At 41.6% G+C, this 9256-nt stretch overlaps 1 long non-coding RNA gene across 1 annotated transcript; it reads left to right on the top strand.

The window, feature by feature from the left end:
• Positions 1 to 1069: 1069 nt before the first annotated feature.
• Positions 1070 to 1495, top strand: LOC143100063 (uncharacterized). Its single transcript, XR_012981821.1, has 3 exons — positions 1070 to 1100; positions 1281 to 1319; positions 1443 to 1495. It is a non-coding gene; the product is annotated as an uncharacterized LOC143100063 (long non-coding RNA).
• Positions 1496 to 9256: the final 7761 nt, after the last annotated feature.

Genomic DNA, 9256 nt, shown 5'->3' with positions numbered 1-9256 from the left:
AAATTCTTTGCCAGCTTTTAATTATCAAAAGTGATTGCCAATTTGAACGCTTTAATGACATTACTAAATAGCCTAGGCTAATTACCACCATATTAGTTCTGATACCAAATAAAGTAAACTTCATAAATAGGCCTGCATCCATTGCGAACATATTTTATTAGTCTTAAAATGTCCATAACATAAAATCATCGTTGAGCCACAACATTGTCAACATACTGTCGGCCTACCATAGTTTGACTTGTACTGAGCTGCGCTGATTTCTAAAGACTGCTGCACAGTGGCGGCGACTAGGGTCTTGAGAGCTCAAACAACGCTAAGAGAGAGCTTACGAATGGTCCAGACCAACCTTACGAACGTGTGACTTACAGAAGATATATACTTAGCGTACGAACGTGTCGGGAATCGTGCCATAACGTTAAGAGATAGGTTAAGGAATAGGTTAAGAACTACTTAGCGATAAGAACGTTTTGGGGAACCGGCCCCTGTACAGTCTAGTCATCTAGTCTGTTCTCCTGCAATCAGATTGTCTAAAGACAATGTTTCTACTACTAGGCTGATAGAGATTGCACTTGGTAGTCACTAGAGTAGCTGGCTGCCTGTTTCTGTTTTAATTGGGCAGCCGTGGCCCACTGGTTAGCACTCTGGACTTGTAACCGGAGGGTTGCCGGTTCGAGCCCCGACCAGTGGGCCGTGGCTGAAGTGCCCTTGAGCAAGGCACCTAACCCCTCACTGCTCCCTGAGCGCTGCCGTTGTAGCAGGCAGCTCACTGCGCCGGGATTAGTGTGTGCTTCACCTCACTGTGTGTTCACTGTGTGCTGTTTGTGTTTCACTAATTCACCGATCACAGGATCAAAAGAGTATATATACTTATACTTATACTTAATTTGGGTAGGAAAAAAAGTCTCTCTCTCTCTTGTGTAGGCTAGGCTGTGCAGAGTGCAAAAAGGCTGCCCTCATTCATACCTCATTCTGACTGAATCCGATATGATCTGACACTGGTTACCTAAAAGAATCATTAATCTTTGTTTTAACCTTTTGAATCTTTATGTTTCAAGTGACCCATCCATCCCGTCCAGACCTTCCACACAGGATCCCTCAAAGTAAGACATATTTTAGTGTATGATGTGTTTCATGTGTCTATACTTTTTACTCTGTGTTATGGTAGGCTAGAGGCTGAGAGAGAGTAGTCACTAGAGTGGCTGGCTGCCTGTTTCATTTCACAAGACACATTTCATCCATTTTATTTTTGTTAACACCTATATTTTTTCTGTTTTCCACAGGTCAAAGATTTCCCAGATCAGCTCCTGCTGGATGCACAGGTATTTTGGACAAGTTCTCTCTAATGTTGTCAGTACACCACTGTATAGAAACAATCAAACGATAGACTTTTGTGCTACTGTCTTATTTTTTCCCCCTGTTGTTTTATTTTATTTTTTGTTTAGGTGCTGTGTTAAAAAATCCTGCCCAACAAAACTCCACTGAGGCTGATGTAGAAGTGACAGTGAGAAACTGACTGCGGCTGAGCAGGGATAGGAATGGGGGGCGGCAAAGGCGGGGCGAGCAAGCATCTTAAGCCCTCCTTACACTGACAGACTTTGGAAAGATTTGCAAAGATTTGGAAAATATTTTTGAAAGACTACAGTCTCAGACCCTTTCACATCTAAAGACAAGTAGTAGAGACTAGTAGTCACAGACTATGATTTTGCAATGACTAGGGATCTTGCAGGGTCACTATTTACAAGACTGCAACTAGATTCCTTTAAATTATTACCCATCGTGCAATAGATTAACAGGAACTGAAATGATAGCCTACTAAACTCAAAGTCGTATTTTCGTGTTTCTGCAGCATTGTTTCATGTGTGACATCCCTAACCGATATAGAGTTGTTCTGTCACGTGGAAGAGCCGACTAAAGATATTAGAAGAAATTACAAATATTAAGAATAACAAATAATCATATAGGCTATAGCTGTCGCCTACTTTGCCCCTTCCTGTTTGGTGTTGGAGAGAAGTCACTATTGGTTTTTATAGTTCACGTCACTATTTGCATGAGAAAGACTTGCGATAATATTGTCGTAACGGCAAAACTAGAAAAGGACTGACTCCGACTGACTTAAAACCGCTAACATTGGCACCTTACACTTAACAATCTAGTTGACAGGAGCGAGCCGCGATTCCAGTACAACTCCCATGATTTCTGTCCGACTTTGGAAATTTAGTCGCCGACTGTGAAAACAGACCAAAATCGTACAATGTAAGGCCGCCATTAAATGAACTAATTGACTGGACTGAACTGACTAACTGGCTGACTATTTTTCTTTTGAACTGACTGACTATTTTCTTTTAGCCTGGCTAGCGCCACCACTTCTCAATGAGACATGGTCTGGGAACCAAACGTTAATTTTCTCGTATTTGAAAAAAATGCCCAGATCCGTTTATTGGGTGCCACGGATGTCTATCAAATGCGTCTATGCATAGCTCATCATCGTCTTGCTTTCCCCCTTGTTCTGTGATTGGTCCCCTATCTCAGGCGAAAATTTGCTCCATAGTCTCCAGGCTGCCTTAGCAGCGTGAATCAAATTGCGCGCAAGGCAGCATGGGAACACCCAGGCTAATTTTCTTTTAGGCTGACTAACTATTTTGGAGGGAATTTCTTATTTGTGTTGTAGTTTTCTATGTGTGAGTGTTAAAATTAATGTTTTGATACTACTTTTATTTAACGAAGTAAAAATAAATGTTCACGGTCATCTCTGTGCCCTCCTGTTTTGTTATTTCTCCCGGAAATCTCCTGTAGCCTAATTTGCATGACCATCAAACTTAATTTTAAAATCTACTCTTTTTTTCTGTTAGACTGACATTTCCCAGGTTGTCAGATTGTGTATGAAATGGTCTTATAGCAGCTAGCCTAAACAAATCAATAAGACCTAATATAACGGTGGGGTCCTGCTAGAGCGGCGAAAAGCATTCAAACACCTCGGTCCCTTTGACTTAACTTTGAAAGGGCTGATTTTCAAGCATGCTGTGGAGTTTCCAGCGTTGCAGACGAAAATCAGCTGTTCCAGTGTTAAGTCAATGGGAGAGCGAGGCGACCGAATGCTTTCCTCGCTCTAGTGGGATCGTGCCGCATAGGTCAAAATAATTAATCGGGTTTACGTTGGCTCACGGTCGGCGATCATTTGGTTTACGTTGGCTCACGGTCTGCGATAATTCTAATGCCGACATCTTGCCGATTAGCTACCGATCTCCGTAAGACATCTTACCGAGGCACTTTATGTCGGGCAGGCACACACGCCCCGACGTCGGCAAGACCTAATTTGTTGTCTGGGATGGTCCTCATTTACATGACATTAAGATCAACCCTCCCCCCTGTCACGGTCACTGATCTGTCAGCCTGCAGTGCTAATGACCCATCGAAACTATGTGTAATGGGTTACAGAACCAGCTAGTAGCAATGGATAAAGTAGTCTAAAACAAACATGAGATCACATTTGCAAGCCATGTTATTTTGAATGAACACCCAGTGCAAGGCACCAGGTTGGCAATGGATTTAGCAGGTGTAGGCTATCAATGGATACAATAGTCTAAAACGTGAACTAAACATGAGATCACGTTTGCAAACCCTGTTAATTTGAATGCACACACGATGCAAGGCACCCTGCCATCAGTCAAAACAAGACATTCTCGCATTATTCAAATTAATTGCCCACCGAAACTATCTGTAATGGGTTTTGGCTAGTAGCCTATGGTGCCAATACACGAATCCGACGAGCGTTCTGTGTAGGCTGCCATCTTGTGGCGACGCCATTACTGAGCTGTTACTGGTATGTAAACAAACCTCCGTGACAACGCACCCTCAATGACAGCTACAGCCAGGCAGTATGGCTTCTTGGGTTGATGATGTTAGACAGTGGCCTCCAGTCACAGATGAAGGTACAAGCGATCTTACAGATTATTTATGAAAATAGCGTAGAGCATAGGGAAATAACGACATAATTGGGACTAGGTTGATATTATATCTACTTAACTACTGTAGCTAGCTAACGTTAGCAATAACGATGCTAGCTAGGCTAGCTAACGAGGAAACTATAAAAATATCTGTTCATTTGGCAACAATAAATAAATAATAAATAAATAAATGGATATCAAATAAACGTATTCATGTGTTTCATTTGTGACCATTGTTTATTTAATTTTCACATTTCAAAAGGAAAGGGTAAGGTACAGCTAAGCGTTGTTGGTTCTCAGAGTGAGAGTTGCAGTCAAGCAAATCAAACGTTAACAACAGACATAACAGTAATGTTACGACTGCCCCAACGCGCCCCTTCTGTTGTTTTAAAGGTATTCAAGAGTATTTTCTCCATCGCCTGTCATCCGATGATGAACAAAATGCCAACTACAGGTCACGGATAGAGGGTCAAAATTACCTGAGCTCTGGATGGGTTGGTCAAATATTGCACACTCTACCAGATGATAAATACATAGTTCTAAAAGGACCTGTCCGATTTTTACAGACCATTAACAACACTCATACTGTACAAATAACTCTGCAGAGGAAGGATGGAAAAGTTGTAGATGTGCACTGTGATTGCATGGCTAACAGAGGGAAGTGTTGCAGTCATACAGCAGGTCTACTTTACAAGCTGAAAGATGCTGTGACTCGAGGCTTCACAGGTACAGCCTGCACGAACCAACTGTGTGCCTAGAACCAATCAACTTGGAGGAATGTGGTACCAGACACGATTGAGAACATTCAAGGGCCAGACCATGAACAGGGTAAAAGTATGAAAGCTACCTCCATGGCATTTGAGACTGATGCAGAGGTCATTCAACACTTCTCATCCCCTGAGTTGGCCGGCTTAGCCATGATACCTGGGAGCATTTTGCGTCAGGTGCTGACTGCACACCCACAGAAAAAAGCCACCAATGAGCTACCCAGAGAGCATGAACAGTGTGCTGAACATAAATGTAACCTCTGCAATGTAGTGTTTGAAAAATATGTAAAATGTGGGAAAGATCAGAGAGAGAAAATTGAAACAAAATCAAAGGGCCAGGATTGTCAATTTTGGCTAGACCAGAGAAAAGTTAGGATTACCAGCAGTGAGGCATCAGACGTGCCCAAAAAAACAGACCCAAGCAACTGGGTGGAAAGAAAACTAAATGCTGTGTTTGCTGGATGCACAGCTACGAGATTTGGTCAATCAGCTGAGCCTTTAGCTAGAAAATGGTTTGAAGGGACCACAGGGCAGACAGTTGAGACCACAGGTCTTATTGTACATGAGAAGGAAAACTGGCTTGGTGCCAGTCTAGATGGAGTAGTTGACAAAGATACCATCCTTGAGATTAAGTGTCCTACACCAAAGAAACTTGAGGCACATGATGGCAGTCTGAAAAAAATGATTGAATCAAACACATATGATGTGAAATATGTAAACGGAATGTATGCCCTTAGGCAAACTGCGTCAGGATTAGGCTACTACTATCAGATTCAAGTAGCAATGTATTGTGCAAAAAAAAATAAATGCAAGTTCCTGGTATGGACCCCAAAAGAACAGATTATCCTAGATGTACCATACAACCAAGAGTGGACTGAAGAACACATCTCCCACCTGAAGAAGGTTTACTTCGAGCATCTCTTACCTGCAATAGCTACCAGAATTTCGCATGGTGTAATGACAGTGCGTGGACTCAAGTGATGTAGCTCTTGATTTTAGTAATAATCAACTGAATCAAACTAAAGTCAACACATGTTGGTAAGATCTTTTTCATAGTACATACATTTATTCATAGTACATACTGTATGTGATTAAAACTGCCTCTTGTTAAGTTGTTAAATGAGGCCACAACAAAATGAAATAAACATGAAATTAATGATTTTCAGAGCAATGAAAGATTAAGATTAAAATAGAACTGTAGGAGACTGTCTATGTGTGTATCTCTCTGTGTGTGTGTGTGTATGGCAGGCAGCTCTTCACATCACATATGTAACTATACAGTATACTAAAACAAGTGGTTTCCCTCAATGTCCTCTGCCATGTCCCATGAGTATTCATCACCTTCTTCTTGCTCATCAATGTGCTCATCTTCATCCAGATCAGATGCTTCTTCCTCAATTTCCTCTCGAATTAACTGAGGTTGCAAGTTACAAAGCCCCGCACAAATAGTTACAATGTCATCAACATGTTGTATTCTACCTGGGATAATATTACTCAGAATTTTAAAACCTTTCAATCGTCTAATAGCACGCTCTACGTGAATTCTGACATTTGCCAATCGACGTGTCCGTGTAACTTCATGCTCCGGAAGTTCTTTACAGCCACGTGTAAACGCTGGTATGGCCAACGTCACTCCCGGAGGCAAAACATCTGTGATGGTGAATCCACGGTCTGCCAAAACTTGATCACCAGGAATCAGATGACTAATAAGACCACTGTTCCGTGTGATAAAAGTATCACTAGCCCTCCCACCAAACAATTTGGACACAAACATCACAAAGCCATTGGGAGCTATGCAATATAGGGCTTTGTATGTGTTATGGTGCTTGTAATTACTGTATGTTTGGGCTCGTTTCCTTAAGTTCTTTGGCCTTTGTACAAATATCTCTGTACAGTCTATAATGCATGTTGCTTTGGGATAATGTACACTGAAGCTCTGAGGCCTTATTCTCTCCAGAGTATCTCTAGGCAACCAAGCTATTATTTTTTCTTTCATAAACCTTGCGAGTATAGGTCTCCAGACCACAAAGATCTCACAAGCTGTAGTCCTACTTATTCCAAACCGCTTTCCTAGATCTGTGAACATCAAGCCAAGGCGGAGCCTCATCAGAACAAGCAACAATTGGTGATGTACTGCCAACTTAATGGTCCTTGGCTGCGTTAAAAAATCTGTGAGGGCAAACAAAAGCTGCCAAAAACTGACGATATGTATGCCTGTGAAAAACCTACTGTCTTTGTCATCCAAGTCATAGGCTGAGATTGATGGTGCAGGATCCGTTTGTGTTGAACTGTCTTTTGTTGACTTGCTTGAACAATAGTTGTGCTCTGAAATCTCTGGCCACTGGACGCCAACGTCACACTTCTGCAGAGGAATGTTCTCCAGATTATCCACATCAACCTCTACATCAGCAGGTTTAGCAGCAAATCTGTTGACTTGCAGGGCGTTGACTGTAAGGGGCTCAACACATCTTCTTTTTGGGGGGGCTCGACCAGGTGGCAGAAGTCCCTGTGGAAGGACAGGAAAACAACGCAAATTTGCTCACATTATTATGTAACATATAATACACAGTATTATTGGAAATGGTTAGACACAGAGAGGTAATAAGAAAATACTTTTAATTAGGATCTATTCTGCATAACATTATCACAGAATAAATGAAAAACAAGGATAAAATGTCAGAAAGCAATAGTTCTTACCAGCATAGCTGGATAACCCCATGGTATTCACACCAATTAGCACCCTCTTCCCTGCAAGATACAGCTACAATACCCCCATCATGTTCCTTGCCCTCAGATAAGAATAATGGTAAAGAAATCAACTTACAGCATGAGGTTCATATCCCATCTGCAATACTGGGTATGGGTGCTCTTTAGTTGGTCTGCCATCAGGGAAGTGTATTCCACAGACCTTGAATAGTAAATAACATAGACAGATAGATAGATACTTTATGGATCCCCAAGGGAGAATTACAGGTCTTAGTAGCTTAGAAACACACATAAGCTTAGCTGCTACATGCCATACACCTTAAACATAAACATAACAAATACAAATAATAAGCAGGCATGCCTAGTTGGACAGTGAAGTATAATGAATACAGCAGTACACAACAATAGGGTACTATCTAACAGTACTGTCCATATTTTACACAAATAACAGTGTGTCTTGTCACTGACAAGACAGCCTAGCTTTCCAACAACATCTGAGCCAAGTTCAAGTTAGCAGCTAGCTAGCTAGCTAGCAAGCTGAGGTTGACCAGCTAGGTTACCCACATTGATATTGTCACAATTTGAAAGGGAAATGGGATTCAATACAAGCCAAAACTTACCCTGCTGTTGTTATTAGGAACCCATCCCTGTCTGTTGATATTTTTCACCCACTTCTGGCGAATGTCCTCATCTTGTGCTCGCCCAGGAAATCTGTGCAAACCGTATGGTACCAGACAGGGGCAGTCGACCCGGGGTATTTGGTGTATTTTTTACATAGTTTCTTCTTCCAACTAGTAATTTTATTGGTGCTATTCGAACAAATGAAAACTGAACATGTTTTCCCACTCGACATTATAAAATAATTAGTGAGATAGTCGTATATCGCGGGTTGTTATCCCAGTGGACGCAATTAATCCCATAGGAGGCACTGGCGCAACGCTACCCAGCAACAGCTCAGTAATGGCGCCCGCTTACTTCCGGTAGTTTCGCCGGATTCGTGTATAGACCATTCACACAATAACCGGAAATACGTAATCGTTGTGAAAGCGGAGTTCCTGTCAACTGTTAACACATCGGAGAAACCATACCCGGGAGAGAAAATATGGATCAGAGAGTCTACACAACTTCATTAACCGATTTGCCCAGTATTACATTTGCAGATGTAACACGAATCGTCGAGGAAAACTCCGTCACCAAAAAACAAAAAATCAATAAAGGATACAAATTTTTCCACGAGGAATTTGTCCACAAATATCAAGGTAAGTTGGGAGCTATCAGGCTATAACTCTAACGTACTGAAGTGTTAACTAGAATGACAAATCAAATAGCGTGTCCACTTTATACATAATCTATGTATAGTATAGAGGATATAGACTACCTTACTAAAGCATTATAGTCTGCTTTTAATGAAGCATTATGGTATCAATTTGTTCAGTCTATGGTTGTCCAAGTGAACGTAGCCTATTGTGTGAATGCTATCATCGTCAGTTAACATTTTTCTCTGGCAATGTCTGTGTTTATGTGCATGTGTTTGCGTGTCAGTATCAAATGTAGTAGACGGGCAGGTTTTTGTGAGGGCTAGATGCTACCCATCTCAGAGGAAAAACGAGGAGCCTCACAAACTAGAGGTTTGACCACTGAGTGCACAAGTTCCCTGTTTTTATGGTAGCAACCTGCACTTCTTACTGCCGTTGCAGTACTGTTCGCTGCAGTTGCAGCTCTTTCTGCTGAGTTTCTGCACAGCTACAATTTAGAAACACTCACACACACACACTCTTGATTGTTTGTGTAGCCTTGCTGGCCACAGGAGTGCTGTGTTTTATATTGATTTGATTAAAG

The sequence above is a fragment of the Alosa pseudoharengus genome, unplaced genomic scaffold (genome assembly GCF_046254945.1).
Source record: "Alosa pseudoharengus isolate Yale_2024_CS ecotype anadromous, Long Island Sound unplaced genomic scaffold, YU_APseudo_1.1 YU_APseudo_1.1_scf_3, whole genome shotgun sequence".
NCBI lineage: Eukaryota > Metazoa > Chordata > Actinopteri > Clupeiformes > Clupeidae > Alosa > Alosa pseudoharengus.
The sequence above is the reverse complement of the archived record's forward strand: the minus strand, read 5'-3'. Positions and strand labels throughout refer to the sequence as shown.